Source organism: Dicentrarchus labrax, unplaced genomic scaffold, assembly GCF_905237075.1.
Source record: "Dicentrarchus labrax unplaced genomic scaffold, dlabrax2021, whole genome shotgun sequence".
NCBI lineage: Eukaryota > Metazoa > Chordata > Actinopteri > Moronidae > Dicentrarchus > Dicentrarchus labrax.
In genome coordinates, this window is record NW_026136724.1 from 17550399 (window position 1) to 17566617 (window position 16219).

Sequence of the window (16219 nt, forward strand, 5' to 3'; positions counted from 1 at the left end):
TATTGCCTTGTTTGTAAAGATGATTCAAAAAGTGATTAGATAATATACTGTGGGGAGTGACAGATTTTACATTCTGGTTGCAGTAGGCTCTGTAGCTGAGGAACGGGCACAGCACAATACTCACCAGCTTTAATCTCTTTGTGTTTACGAACCAACACTGACTGTTCACGGGCGACAGTGCTCAGTACTTAACCAGGTAGCCTGTATAAATAATTACAGTTGCCAAATATGCAAAGCTTACAAACAGGATATATGCTTCTTTGCCACAGTGCATGTAGTTCACTGGAGCATTAAATCTTTTTTGGCTTGCTGTCAGGGATATTTGTGACGCACTTTTCATATAGCTCTGTAGATTGATGTCCTTTTAATACTCAAGCAGAGTTTATGAAAGATAGTCAATGAAGATATGGCAGACTGAAAGCCACGCAACCAAGACTTCATTGCTACATCTACAAAGAGGTTGCTGAGCTTTTTTAGTTCAGTTTGGTTTATTGACACCATTCTCATATAGAAATACAACATATTAGACTTTATCAGGGACAGAACAATAAAGTCCTAGACTGATGTTCATTGTTGTCTCTCGTGTTCAAGCCAGAGACAGGCAATATACCCGTGAATATAAACTTTAAAATTAGGATTTACACTATCCATGCTCTTTCTCTAGCTGTTATACTGGCAGTGTGTAGGAAACCAACTTGGTGAATATTTATTTCAGTCAGTCAGCCATGTGGAATGGATTGTTATGTGAATATAAAATATGTACAGCATTGATATTTGGCATCTAAGCTCTGATTTTGTCACTCCCCAAAGGAAGCACAGCAGGGGGAGTGAGGGAGCGACAATAATAACTTTGCAAAAGTAGACAAGAGTTGTAATTTATCCTTAAAACAGCTATAGCTCAGTAAAAAGGGAACCACTACTGTTTACAGTATAGTATAGTAAAAACAACCCATTTAGCTCTACACTCCTAACTGTAGATTCAGCAGTTGTTGCTTAAAGACAATGCAGACTTGTATATTAGTTCTCTTGTTGCAAAGATCACGACCACAAATCTTGACTCCAAGCTTCTTTTTTTTTTTTCCAGCTTAGCTTTGACCTGCTCAGCATTAGTGTATTATAACCAAGACGAACACTCTCTCCTATAGCAACATGCTTCATTTCACACTGCAAATCATTGTGATTAATCTGCTTTGGCTGTAATAAATGTGATGTATGAGTCAGTTATGGCTTTGTCGATCCATTTTATTGATTTTAATGCATGGTTTGATTATGCATATATACGTGCAAAGCATTTTAAAACGGCAGATTCAGATTTATTGTATAATCTGAATTTAAGTACACTGATCGATACATTACATTTTTAAAATAACTGGGGCGTGTGTTCTGTAGGTGGTTGCAAATCAGCCGCTCTTATGAATTAATAAGACGTGTTTTAAATCTTCTGTGTGATAATGGTGAACACAGTCAGAGGGTGGGAAATCAAATGTGAAAATTAGTTATTTCTGTAAGGGCTGTTAGATGAAAGCTTACTGTAGTCTGATCTCTGATCTTTGGCAATGGAGTTCACAGGAAAGAGGGTTCTCAGAGCCTCGTCGCTGCACTGATACACTAAGAGAAGCCAGAAAGATAAGAGCCACTTGTGTTCATGCGTTTACGCACACACGTCCACACAAATATGCATACATGAGCTCAGCATGACATTGATTTTGTGCCTCGCTGCATGTCCTTCAAGTACAAAGGATCTTCCCCATCTACGCATCCCGACAGAAACATTAAAAGATGCACAAGTCTTGCCCTAAGGCTTCTGTTATCACCAGTGGACAGCAAACCACCCGTCACTCTCTCTCTTTCTCTGTCTCTCTCTTCCTCTCTCTCTCTCTCTGCTTAACCCCCATACACATGTCCCCTAATTGAGATGGCTAATAACTAACCAGGGTCATTTGTATATGTATGCATTAGCATAATTGAATAGGCATGAGTTAAGTGTTTTCCACTGGTGTGTTAATAACACGGTCCAGAATAGGCAAATACATGTGCAGCTGTGTTTGTTCGGCTCAACGCTGTCATGAAACGGGAGGCATCCATCCATTCAGTCTCCTCCCCTTTGTCCTGGCTTCCTTTTCCTGGTCAACTGTCCACGCCATAAAACTAAGGTGTGGTCATTTTTCTCTCTCCTCTGAGATGTCCTTGTCTCTGCAGGCTGTGTTTACCAGAGCTAATAAACTGGTGACTTTCCCAGTGTCAGAACAGGCATGTGTGGCAGGTGAGACAGCATTCAGACTGCCGGCCACTGCAAGTTAATTTTCTTGTGTCAAACAGGCAGGGCTGGAGAGAGTTCACACGTGGTTTTTCCCTCCCGACCTGACCACAGGGGCGACTGCCACCTCTGTAAGGTAGTCGGCTCCTCTTCAAGTCCACATCCCATCAATAAACCCTCCTTCTAGCAGAGGAGCCCTGATGTCGGGCAACAGAAGCATTGATGGCAGGAGGTGGGGCACATGAAGAGAGGGTTGATGTGAATTGGGCTTAAAGTGAAGAAAGGGATGAGGGAAGGAGGGCGGCGATGGGGCTGGAGCGAGGATATATTTTCCATCTCGGTACGCTGCAGCTGTCGTCCTTGTCACTGCACCGTGTAAATCAGTGTGCTGTCTGCTGCGATCTGAGCGGAAAAGAAGAGCTACTTTTTATCACTACATCTCTGACTCCACAGAAAGCTGCATATTCACCAGAGACCTCTATTTACAGAGAGGGACGGGGGCAAAGCTGACAGCACCAAGAAGGTGCCATTTCTTTTCAGCACTCAGTGCACAGGTTACTGAGAGGTAAAAGGAAACTGAAGAGTAGCACACCTCAAACTTATTTAATTGTTGCATAGCAACAACCTACTGGTTTTGAGCAGTTGGAGCACCAAGCAAAGCCTTGTTTTGTGTTTGACAGAATGTGAAGTAAGGCTAATGGAAAGGGGAAAAAACATAGGAGAAAATATAATTTTGAACTGTGTCATCATCACTCTCAGAATATATTGATACTGCTGTACTGTATTTTATCTTCGGTCATAAATGATCTAGTCACTTGCTTTGGGTCAAACTGGACTGGACTAAATAGCACTATGTAAGACCTTAACAGACTACTAGCACTATAGAAAGTTACATAAACATGTAATATGTGCATTGATATGTTAGATTTATAAGTCAAACAATAAATCCTAATAAATTCATTTCAAGGATCCAACGATCAAAATGTTCCATTTGTTTAATTTAGGGTATTTTGTTAACCTGTACTTTTCCAAAAATAGGAAATTTATGACAATGTACTCAAGTGTCATATAGAATGTGGCAGGCAAAATTCAGATGCCATGTGTAGACCATGTCCAACCTGAAAGGCTACTCTTACCACATGCATTACACATCTGTTAACTGACCTTCCTTCATGGTGACTGAAAACCTATTTTAGTCTTATCCCACCTTCTTTACTGTTGGTTACAGTTGATCAAAGTCTTTGATTTTCACAGAGCCATTCAATGAAACAACAAGAACAAAACACTTGTGTGCTCATACTGCAGGAGTTTCGGTAAAAATTGGATTTCCAGCAGTTCCCTTTTTCCCTATTTACCAGGGTCTCTGGTGTCACCTTCTTTCTGTAAGCTTCCAGTCAATCCCGGTTTACTGCAATTAAAGGATCTATCATGTTAAAAGGCTGTCACAGAAAGGAAAAAGCCAGGAGGTTATCTTCAAATCAGGCATTTTCTCCAAACCCTGTCCTTTGATGCATCGACATGCCCTGAAGGAGAGCAGGCTGCGGTAAATGGAGGGTAATCACTGATCTTAGATGTCCACTTGGGAGTATATTATCAGCTAACCCATCGAGTAGGTTCACTATGGGTGAAACAGATCCCATTACAGATGTGTCTCAAAGGGCTTACAGTCGCTTTGCACGGACATGAATACACACCCACGCAAATGAATGATGTATTCATGATTGCAAAGCTGAGGGAGAAGAAAGCAGCGTTCCGGATTCATTTCAGAGCTTTCCAAGTTTCTTCCTCTTCCTGCAGAGTGGAGAGAAGAAGTTCAGAGAGGCAAGTGGGTCGTCCAAAGGGCTCCTGTGTGAGTGTAAATCCACCTTTCCCCTGCATTCATTTAGTGAGGACTTGCACAAAAGCCAGGTTTGAAAAGCCTGGTAAAATGCAATCAGTGCCTTTGCAGTTCCTTTGGGAAAGTGCACCCCACAGTTCCCCCAAAACACACACACATTGTGATGAATTTCAGTAAGCCAGGATGAAGTGAGCAGAGAAATGAATGTGAAATGCTTAGGCAGTACGATGATGCTAAGTTTCTTTATCTCTTGCTCTCTAATGTCTCCACTTCACCTGTTCTCAGATCAGAGGAGACAGGTGGAGGTATGTGAGCGTGTTGTGGTGCGGAGAGGGGATCTAGCAACGTGTGAGATCACTGTGATTAACGGCAGCACATTGAGCTCATACATTATTCATCAGTCGTCACCTTCACCCACCGCCAAAAGGTGTGACTGAGTTTTTTTTTTTGGGGGGGACGCGTTGTTCCTGAAAATTTGAAGCCAAATGAACAAAATCCACCCTTTCCACCCACGTTTGAGTCTATTACCTGAGACCACCATGGCGTGAAAACCAATGACATGTCATGTTAAGCAGCCTCTATCATCTCTCCCAGGGCTGCTTTCTTGTAAAAGGAAAGTAAAGTTAAAATAAGTTAAGGGAGGCTCTGTTAACCAGGTCACTGTTTCAGAACAACACAACTTGTGGAATTACAATTATGTTCCCAATCTTTTAGAAGCATATCCTCCACAACAAGTCTTTTTCTCCTCCTCTGTGTCTTTTCACCAAACCCAGCCCGCAGTCTCTTTCCCTTTCTGTGCCATAACTGTCAGTATAAATGACCTCTCTGGCTCCTGATATGATAAACCCCCAGGAGAAACAAATTACCCAGGATGCACAGAGAGAGCGCAGTTCACGCAGCGAACGAGCTGCTGGATTATGGTGGCTTGAGTTTGACATTCACTGAATACTCTGTGCTAATTTACCGTTTCCACCAGTACTCGCTACATGGTCAGAGTTCACCCGTGGGAGTAAAATGTCTTTAGGGAATAAGTGCAGGGGCCAAGATAACCTGTTTTACTACTTTTAGAGGGTAAATCTCACTAATAAGTTGTTTACTGTCTGTAGCTGCAAAATGCTATTTTACATTTTGTGGCATCATACATTTAAAAGCAGGAACCTTTCTGCTCATTCCTGCACTGTGCTGATTGTTACATCTTTATTTAGTTATTTTGTATATAACACTTTAATACATGGATCTTGATTATTCTTTACATTCATGAGATGAGCATACACTCATCTCGTCACAGGATTTCATACAGTGCTGAAACAAAAATCCTAAAAACACAAAATGAATCTGTTATATATTGAATATATTTCTGTTTTGGCTTTTTGGTCATACAAAACAAACCATTTGAAGATGTCACCTTGTGCTCTAGGAGATTGTGATGTTAATTTTTCGCTATATTCTGACATTCAATAGCCTGAAGGATTAACCACTTTATAGGGAAAATAACTGACATATTAATCAATAATAAGAATCTTAGTTGCATTGCTGGTTTAACATTGCTCAGTAATTTGTGCTCAAATATCAGAGAATAAGTCCAGTAATTAACGAATCAATAACCTATAAAAAGGCCAAAACCACCACTGCTGAGCCTACTTGCAAGCTGATGTAGTTTATATATCTGTGCCATATACTGTATCTCTGTTTTTGTCTAACAACTATTAAAAACACATCAGTGAGCCACACTGTTCCTTCATCACAATTAACACGGGCACCATAGTTTATTTGGATCCCACATAGACCTTCTTGCTGCCAAAAATTCTCACTAGAGCACCAAATGTGTGTTAATCCATGGCTGAAAATAGTCCCCAATACATGCCATTTACTCTATTTGAGTAAAAACTACAGTGCCCAGCTGAGCCTTTGTTAAAAATGAAAGATATATTTATGACTCGTTTTGAAAGGCATACATTGTCTGGAGGACAGGTGGTTTGACGCTGAGGGTAGGTAAGTAGTGAGAGATTGACTAAAACTTTGTTGGTTTTGGTCTTTTTATGGGATTTGTTCACAATAAGAAACATATAGAGTACTGCCATCCTTATCCTTTAAGAGTATTGTACTATCATAGGCAGTATTCAGAAGTCACTCTGTCTCTGATCAGTTTTTTTTAATTGTCTTTTATCACTATAGCACAAATTGCTATGTCGTCTAAACGTCTAAAAGGTGTCAGATGGAAATTGCTACAAGGAACTGCATACTGATTTACATGTAATTACATTCTGCAAATTTTTTTTGCAAACAGTGAGTGAAAATATGTGTGTGTCGTAAGTGACACAGGCAAAAATTAATACAACGCAGGCACTCACGGGAAAAAAATGGAGGTCAGTGTTTACAACAGCTCTATAATTGGAAACAAAATGTGATGTCAGTCACGTTATTCTTCCGCGTTTCCTCCATCTGGACGAGAGCAGGAAAGTGTTAGTTGTGCCACTGCTGAAGGTTTAAGAGCTTTTAGTTGGCTGAATTACGCCCACAAGGACCTTTTTTTCCCTGAATGCACCAGTCAGATCGGTGACAGTGTCTAACCTCAGGTTCTCTCCTGCGCACGTCTCTCACCCCACCTGCCTTCTCCCCTTTAGTCCATCAATCAATCCTGCCCGCATCACGCTCTAGTAAGCTTGACTGGCACTAAGAAGGGAATCTAGCTTTAGAGCGCCGTGTGTGGTGCTAGCAAGTTCATATACATATCCACACATTTCTGTTTTTACTCATGTGTCTCTACAAGAAATGTTGCTCAAAATGGCAGCAAACTGCTCAGCATCACACGCCTACACTGAAACGCGAGATGATAGCCGCTGTGTGATTCTCAGAGATTTATCTCTCAATGCGACTGGCTCCTTCACAAGGCCACGCAGTCGGTCACTTCTGCTGGTCAAGGACCTTCCTCGTCAGGTCATTAGGCTCTTAAAAAGCCTGGCTCCTCTGTGCTTTTAATGCTCACCAGGCCATCCTTGTATTGATTCCTGCATTGATCCCATTCAACTGGGCCTATGTGTTTGTCCCCGAGCATCCAGAAAATATCCTCATATCATGTCTGTGTGCACATTATTATACGGCTCACACAGTATCTGAGCTGCATCCTCTTTTGTGTCAGCATGATGAGTGGTGACAGCGCTCGGAGTCATGTCTTTTGTTGTGTGCGCGGGCATATTGTGCGTTGTTGTGTTTACCAGAGTGAGTTGGGAGCTGCTTGTGGCCCCAAGGCAGCACTGTGCAGGCGGGTGGGGTTGAGGGTTCAGGGTCGACCATGCGTTGCGTTTCCACACCACATGGCACAGTATCAGACTGCACTGAATGAATGACCTGGACATTCGCTGTCCCTCTAATGATTAAATGCCTCATGGTTTGATTCTTGTGTGGTGATTATCTCTGCCAGTGTTGTGTGCGCTTTACCAGTGTCTGCCCCTGCTCACTGCTGATGGATCACAGGGCAATAATGGATGGTTGTGACCGTGATTGATGTTTTTTTTAACGCTGGTGACAATTTTAAATTCTGACAATACAGTGTGGAAATCTAAACTAGGTCATTTTCAGGCACAGTCTGTTTTAATTTCAATTTATGAACCAGGAATATCTTGAGACAGTAATGAACAGGATACCCATCCACATTCATTAACTGGTTTGTCAAGGAAATGCAGGACAGCAGGGGAGAAAAGAAGAATAGATGTGATTGAAAAGACGCATGACAGGAAGAAGACAAAGAGACAGACAGAGAGGTGGGAAACAAAGTTTTCACTCCTCAGGGGCGGTAATAAGATAAGCTTTTTGCAGCATGAGCTCGCAGATGGCTGTCCTCTCCTGGTGTGGCCAAGACACTCTGGCTTCATTTATCTCCACTTCACAGCATTGTTTCCATCTCTCTGGATGACTCTCCCCTCCACCTGCGCTCGCCCCTTCCCGTCCCTCACAGGAACTGGAGTCCAGCCTTCACTCGCCTCATTGAGGATAATGAGACAGACTTTCCAGGCCTGCTTAAACAATATACACTGATCATATTGTGCCATAATGTTTCTTCTTCTTTCACTGCTTACTCAGATGAGATTCGCACTAAACTTCTGATGTTTGCAGATGCTCTGTTTTTGAAAATGTACACATTTCTGACATTTGAGGTAGAGATTTCTCTTGCAGTTTTCCCATCTCTGGGCAATATTGTTCAACTTGATATTGCAACATGAATACAAATATGGAATACATACATAAATCACTGCTGCACATGGTTTACATCCAGCTACAATAGGGCTGCAACTAATAATTACTCCATTATGGATTGATCTGCAGATCATTTTCTGGTTTAATTTATTCATGCTTAGTCAGAAAATTTAGGAAAATAGTGAAAAATAGCCATCGCTATTTTCCAGTACCCGAGGTGTAACTTGCTTTATCCGAACAACAGTCCAAAACCCAATGAAATCTATCAAAGAAAAACATCAAATATTCACATTTGAGGATTAATGGGTTCATTGTTTCAGCTCTACACCACACATACAAATGAAAAAAGATGGAACAATAAAGATGCAATACCAGTCCAGAAACAATACTGAATTATCACACAGCTCCACAGTTTCTGTATTCTTAAGTCATTAGTCATCCTTGATGAGGCGAGAACAAATATAAATTACATATTTTGGGGAAAATAAATGCTTTTCTGCACACAGCCATGCTGTGTATGCAGCTGTCCATATTTTCTCTAATTTGGCCAAAATCGGCTCAGTTGTAAGCAGATTTAGTCTGTTTTGTTTATTAAGAAACATGTGGCTTCAATTACTGACAAGCGCTTAAAAGAGCCTTCACCGTAATGTGAATCTGTTTGGAATCTGTCCTCCAGTATGTCCTCACTGCAACAGCTGTTACAACCTGTTCTTTCCCAAATGTTCCAGAGACATTAATATACCCCAAAAAATGATAAGAAAATGTTTGGTAATCTGTCACTTGCACCTCCAGGCTGCTAGAAAGAGCAGAATATATTTGATAGGGTTTTAAGGGAGGTGTGTCATTATTTACAGTTCCAATTATTGGGCCCATTTAAAGCCTACATGATTTTCTCTTAAACATCCTGTAGATTAATATCTGAAAGCCACATGAGTTTAATACGATGTCATTAACTGTAAAGCTGCACCAAATCACAAAAAATTGTCATCCCATTAGAGTGTGGATTAATCCTTGGTGTAGCAGTAGCCACTGTACCTTTTTGAATATGGGATGTTTTTATGTTTTGTGGCAAGGTATGCATGCATTTTGAGAGAGCATGTGACAAAGTAATGTTTCTAAAAGGCACAGGTTGTATTTCTACCACACACAAAGGCTATAAAAACAATGGTCAGTCGTTGGAGAATGTGCCTAATACGAAAGAGGGAATTTGTCACATCTTTATTTTAAGGGAGCTGAATTTTCACACTAATTCCCAATGTTCTAAGATGTGTAAGGGATGGCTTAACACCATGCACCATCCTTGGTTTCCATGACGACTGTGATCCCTGTATGATAATCGGATTCCCACTATAGCTGTGAAAACACTCATTCCTTCCTGATCCAAGAAAATTATAACATGAAAACACAGCTAGGAATTTGACTGCGTGACGATAAACAGCCGGGTGTAGAAATGCTTTGTAGCCGAGCCAGCCGGCGGGGTCGGACCTCGATGAGTCTATTCATAACTACGGCAGCAAGGTAGACCACAAAAGCTGTAGCATAATGGGAGGGGAGCTAAGCCATTTACTAAATAGGAATGATGGAGGAGGTATTAGCAGCGGTGCCTGAACAATCCATTTTGTTTTTAACATGTGGACTTTGGTATTAGAGGAAGAGGAGCAAGAGTAAAAAAAGAGCATTATTATGTGCCTTTGACGTTGTGGAGGAAAAAGAGGCACAGGGAGCCATTTGTGGGTTTTTTTTGGAAATTCACAGATCACCAATTTTCTTTCCTCTTTTTCTTTCCTGTTATTTAACTGGTTGAAAGTTCTGTTGAGATACACCTGTTGTTTGGTTCAGTTGTTTTGAAGCAAGGAAAATAATGATACATGGTAGACTTTCAGTTCAGGTGCAGTTTGTGTACACGCTGACTTTTCACACAAAAAAAAAAAACCAGGAGCTGTAAACATGAGGTCATACACACTGACGGGTAACTCATCAGGGTTTGGAATTGGGAAATTAAATTCTAGAGACTAACTACCTAAAATTCATGCACTTTGTTGCTTATTATTTGTAATAATATGTTCTGTGGACTCAAAGAGGTCGGGAAAATAACGAGCAGTTATGAGCATAATTAATAGAGACTCCAACACAACCTCATTTTTGAATAATGAAGACCATGTAGAAACAAGATGAGGAAGTTACTCTGTTAGTCACTCCATGTTTCACTTACCTTTTTAATGAGGAAGTGCTAAAATGCACAGACTTGGACGATAGCTCACTGCACCAATGTTCACTTTCTGATTGATCGGGGGAAATTCCTGCACTGATTTGTTACCAGATAATTAACATAAATATATACACTGCTAATACTGATCACTTTTTTAACAGTTGATGATTGGTAAATAAATTTAATTGAAATTTGAAAGCAAAAATCACATACCTACTATTATCAAATCCTGTGGTTGGTCTGTTTTACTTTCACACCACAAACAAACCCCCACCAGAGTTCACTTTGGAAATTCATGTTTTTTGGCGGATTTGAAAGCTTTTGACAGCCTGAACAAACCAAACTAAATGGGCAAACGCACCAAAGTTCTTTTTGAAGCAAACTAAAAAGGTTAGGTTTGAAAGCATCCTTAAATCTTTTTCAAGAAAGCCCTTGCAAAAAACAGCAAAAAAAAAAAACCAATGTTATGTTATGACAGTAAAACAATACAGACAATATAAACGGGATGAGAACGCACTATATGGAGCATGGGGAAAATTCATACGTGTATATGAGTTTTGCAGAAACTGTGAAGCACGTCGTTATCCAGAAGATCAATAACTGAACTGAATAGCAACTATGTACGTTTAATTCTGCGTTTTTAATTGCATCCTTTTTGCTTCCTGACACTGAGGAGTTTTTTTTTTTCACCACAGCTGAGAGAGGAAATGGTTGACTGCATAAATTCTCTTCTCTGGCACAGTCTTAGCTTTTCACATTTATCTCCAGCTCAGAGTATGACAACTATAGATCCCCTTCTCCTTTGCACAAGACAAATGACCTTATTACCACAGAGGACCATTCAAAATAGGATCATGTCAGGCATGGCAAACACTTCTGAGGAAATGCAGACCTGCTCTGTGAGCTGTGCATTGTTTCTTAGGGAACCATCAAAAGCACATTTTACAGAGCAAACGAGTTTTTAGAGCCTGTCTGGGCTTTCAACACACATCAAGAGGCTCATACAGAACCACTGGTGGACTAAGCAGCAGTGTCAGTTTCTGTATAATTTAATACTGTCCAGGCATTTGTAAAAGAGCACCTTCTACTGAGGCTGATTTGCTGCTGAGGCCACATTTGTTTCACCATAATGAAGTTTTTCTGTGTACTGACGGAGATATGCCTGGAGGGCAGCACTCTTTCTCTGATTTACTGTGTTAGTGTTTGTGTGTGTTTGTCTGTATGGACTTTCCCCCCCATGTGTTGTCATAGTACTAAGGGGGCAGGAGAGATAGGGCAGGCACACACTGCTCTCCCTTGTGGGAAATTAGTGTCCGCATGCATAATTACAGGAGAGGATAGGATGACCAGGATTCATTTTCCGCGGCTACGTACATAAAGCCCCGAAGCCCACTACATTATCTACAGATCACTATAACTTGGCGTGTTAAATAATTCATGTTTGCAGCTGCGTGTGAGCGAGAATGTTTGATGCTGTGAAACGGTACAAGGATCCAAACTGTTTGATACCAGGTGAGGCCGCCGCTTTCGTTTAACAATCAGTTTCAAGCAATTTAAGGGGGAGTTGGCATCACATTGACCTCGCTTGTTCTAAAGGTCGCAGCCGTTTTAGTCCTTTTTAGAAAGTGGAGCTCATTGATTTGGATCTGGACGGATCTGTTGAGAGCAATAGAGGCTAATGAGCCCAACATGCTTTAGTGTCCAATCACAAACCATCAAGCCTGATTTATAATGGCAGACCTTAATAGCATGACTGATAGGCTAATAGACCAATCATATTTGTGTCAGTCATCCAAAATAGCCTTGCTCTTAACAGTGGATTCAATTGATTTGCATAAAGATCAATTTGCACACAGTTGCTCTATTGTTGCAAACTGGATCAGTGCATTGTCTTCCTTAAAGAAAAATTATATGATGTCTATTCATGATAGAGAAAAACACAGCCACAAGATGATAAACAAGAAACCTATTTCTGACACACAAATTCTGTAAACTAGATAAGTTTACCTCTTCAGGCCTCTAAAAATATTCAAATAAAACAACCCGAGAAGGTAAAAAATGACTTTTTGCTCACAGCTCATTGACACAACCCACACATACAACCCACATGTTCTTCATTTTAAAGGCACAAATCAAAAAGGTTGGGAGAACCTGCCCTGGATTCCTGAATTTCATATCCAACATTTTTTTTTTTTAACAGTCACTTACCGTGGGAAGTGTTTTCTCGGCGTTATCTTCAGAAGCTTCTATTTCATTTCTTTTGAAGATCACATCAAGGTGGAGCCACACGCCTTTCCTGTAAAATAGGTGTTCATTCATCACTCAAAGTCCTCTTATCTCTTTACTCAGGAAGCTTCAGTCTTTCTCCTGGGCACTAGCACAGACTTTTCGTCAGCCACTCAGCCTACTTTTCACCATAGAGAGCATGTTTGCTGTCACCGTAAAACACACCACTGTCAGCCCACTGAACTAGAGGTGTTAGCTGCTAATGGCCAGCAACCCAGGTAGCACAAGCATTAGCCCCCATACTAGTTTAAGTCCACAGAGCTTACCATACCTGCCCAACCCCAATAAAGACTTATCAAGCTGTCCTGTCTTCCTTAAGCTAACTACACAAAGCTTCTTTAATATGAGTGATGGCAACGCTTCACTAATGTTATCAGGGAGCAGAAATAACCTTCAAAACATAAACATAAACGTCCTCGTGTTTTCACCTTCACTTTCATATGACAGATTTAGCCTAGTCGAACTTCTTCTCATCTGAGTGACTCTGCAGATCATTCATCCTGGCTTTTGCCCCTCAGGTGAGCCACGCTTTCTCTCTCGATGTTTATGCAGGTTGTCAACACCTGACAGTGGACGAAGTCGGGCTGACAGTTGGTTTCCCTTCGCCTGATCAGTGTGGACTGTTGGCCCACAGCTGAAGGTCAGAACAGGCCCCCCTCGTGCGCAGACACCCACACACACACACACACACACACACACACACACACACACACACACACCCTCATTCACAAGAGAACTCAGGCCAATTTAGGAGGAGATTTATGAAGGAACCAGCAGACATCTGGAGGGAGCTGGAGGATGCTGAGAGTAGTCCAATTAGACAGAAATTAGGGGAATTTGAGTTTGTATCAAACTTGGCAGCTGACTAATATCTGAAGATGAAAGCTTTTGCTGAAGGAATTTCTGTTTATATAATCCAGATTATCTCATATGTGTTAATTAAATAAAAAAATATTAGTAGAATAATTATTAAGTATAACACACAAAGATCAGATTCAGTTTAATAGGGCCTTTTTCACTATTGAATTCCCATTTTTCATTGATTCCTGCTCTGTCTACTGTGATTTCAGAGGCTCTGTTACAGCTTACTGATAGTTTGACATTAGTATCATGTCATAACAAAAAAATAAAACCATGCCATCTACTCCTTTTTAAAGATGATTTGTATTTATTTCAATGTCATTTCCCAGAACTCCAAGCTACTGCAGCCTGTTTATGTAAACCTGACATCAATGAGGCAAGAAGGAAATGATGAGCCCCAAGTCATGGCAGCGCCTTCACAAATTTTCACCCCGGCAAGTGCTGCACTCCAGTGCCACCAGACAAGCAAAGATTTTCTTTTGTGTTTTCAAAGCTCATGCGAGAGCTACACAAAATTGTTCTCTGTGTCTTGGCTAAGCTCTTTAACAGAGACAAAGTGGTTGTCATTTTTCCTAACACCACCTAATTCCCTTAAATGTCACAGGAACACATTCAGCTGGTGCTGAATGGAGCAACAGTGTCAATCCTGGTGATGCTATTTCCGTATTGGGTATTCCCATTTTAAAATGTATCCCTTGGCTTTGCTTCTGCATATTTATTCCCACATTCAGTTGCACAAGGTCACAAGTTTGCTGTTGTTTTACTTTATCACTGTTTTCTGGTGGCAAAATCTAAACTATTACAGCACTGAGTCACAGAGCAGCAGTGCCTCAGGAGCAACGTCACCTCACAAGCTGCTTCTACTTCTGCTGTCAAGAAATCAAGATATAATTTATGACATCTTAGTAGTTTTTTTTAACTATTTCTCAACCTCTTGCATCCGTCAGAACTGTTTTGTGGATCGCCCGCAGTAGTGTCTTCTTACAGAAAAGTAATTTTTCAACAAGTGCAGATATTTCTACACACTCCCTCATGGGATAACTAACAGCTTGTTCAGTCAAGGGTTATCAGCTGCAGATGGCTGAAGACAATAAACATGATCAAACATGGGGGTGGGTATTTTGAGGCAGTATGTCTTAAGCCAAGTCATAGAGTGATACAATGCCGCCCTTTTTGCAATATTTCCTTATTTTCTCTCCAGTTCATCTGTTCAGATTTTCATCATTTGCATTGTTTCATATACAGCAGGACTTATGATTGAACACCGTCATTCATAACCACGGAGACACCGATTCATTACCAACTTCAAACAATCTAACTTGTGTAATGAGATGTGTGGGCTGCCCCTCCGTATTAATGGCTCCTATAAATCACCTATTTATCTGAGCTGCACTAAGCTCACAACTAATGCTGAGTATCAGCCTTTCTCTCTCCCTACAGTGAGCCACCTTCAAGATATCCTGTCCAGTAATCTTGATTAATTCTGTTTACCTCAGTGCAGTCATTATAGAGAATGGCCACTATAATTTTAGCAGACAACGTCTTGGAGTTGAGAGGTTGACTTCGATCCTGCGGTGCTCTTTCTCCTCAAGTTTACCGGCTCTCAGGAAGTTATAACAACAAGATTTCACACGTTTTCTGTGGTTTGTTTAATACATTTTCTCTCATACTGCAGTAAAGAAAATGTTTTCCATGTGCATCCAGGGAGATTATAGAACATTTTAAGATGATTACAGCAGTAAAGATGATATAGCATGTCTGTGGAACGAAGACAAATCACAGAAAATGACACTGCATGCTCTCTGACGCTGCATCTCCATTTGCCTAATGATCACGCAGGAGAGGGTCCCACTCCAACTACAATGCTGCCTGATTGTATGGTCCTCAGCGTTACCAGAGATAGCTTGTACCAGACCGGTCTTACTTCACATCAGTTGAAACCCTTTTGTTCATAGATAATACCTCCAAGAGAGCATTTATTTTTATAGAATCGTTTTGCTGCTGAGCCCCCTCATTCACCTTATCCACTTGTACATTGCAGATGGAAAGTGGGGGAAACAAATCAGTTCACTTATGTGCCATTTTGCGCGATTAGATAAAGGTCGTTTGATGTCTCTGATTAGGCATTATGACAGTTTCTCTGTTGTGGTTCAGTGAGTGCAAAAGAAAAATCTGGATGAACTGTGCTTTTGCAGCTGCAATGCTTATAGTGTAATAATAAAATGAAATTTTTCTCGATATAGGAGGTGATCCATCTCCATAATCATGGCTAGTCGGAGCTGAATGTACTATCAGCAGCAATTTCATATATTCAATTTGTGCTAATCATGCTCGCTCCATTCCTATTTTCCACTTAAGCCATTGAACTGAATGGGGATAAAACTGATTAAAGTGATATTGTCCTACATTGTAGAATGTTAAAATTGTTATGAGTCCTCAAGGAGGTTAATATAAGAAATATTTGGTGGTAGGTCATGCAGCTGCATACAAGAGTTCAAATCTCTACATATTTAATAGATAAAAATGCACTTTATCTACTGCCCACAAAGAAATACTACCCACACTACAAAGGGCA

At 40.7% G+C, this 16219-nt stretch overlaps 1 protein-coding gene across 9 annotated transcripts in view; it reads left to right on the forward strand.

The window, feature by feature from the left end:
- Positions 1-16219, forward strand: part of syt1a (synaptotagmin Ia) — a 160004-nt gene that overhangs the window by 80168 nt on the left and 63617 nt on the right. For 2 of the 9 annotated variants that reach the window (XM_051393215.1, XM_051393217.1), the window contains one exon: positions 13336-13423. The exons of the other annotated variants lie outside the window; for them this stretch is intronic. The gene's annotated coding sequence lies outside the window, so the exon portion shown is untranslated. The remainder of the gene's footprint in view (positions 1-13335; positions 13424-16219) is intronic. 9 annotated transcript variants of the gene reach the window in all.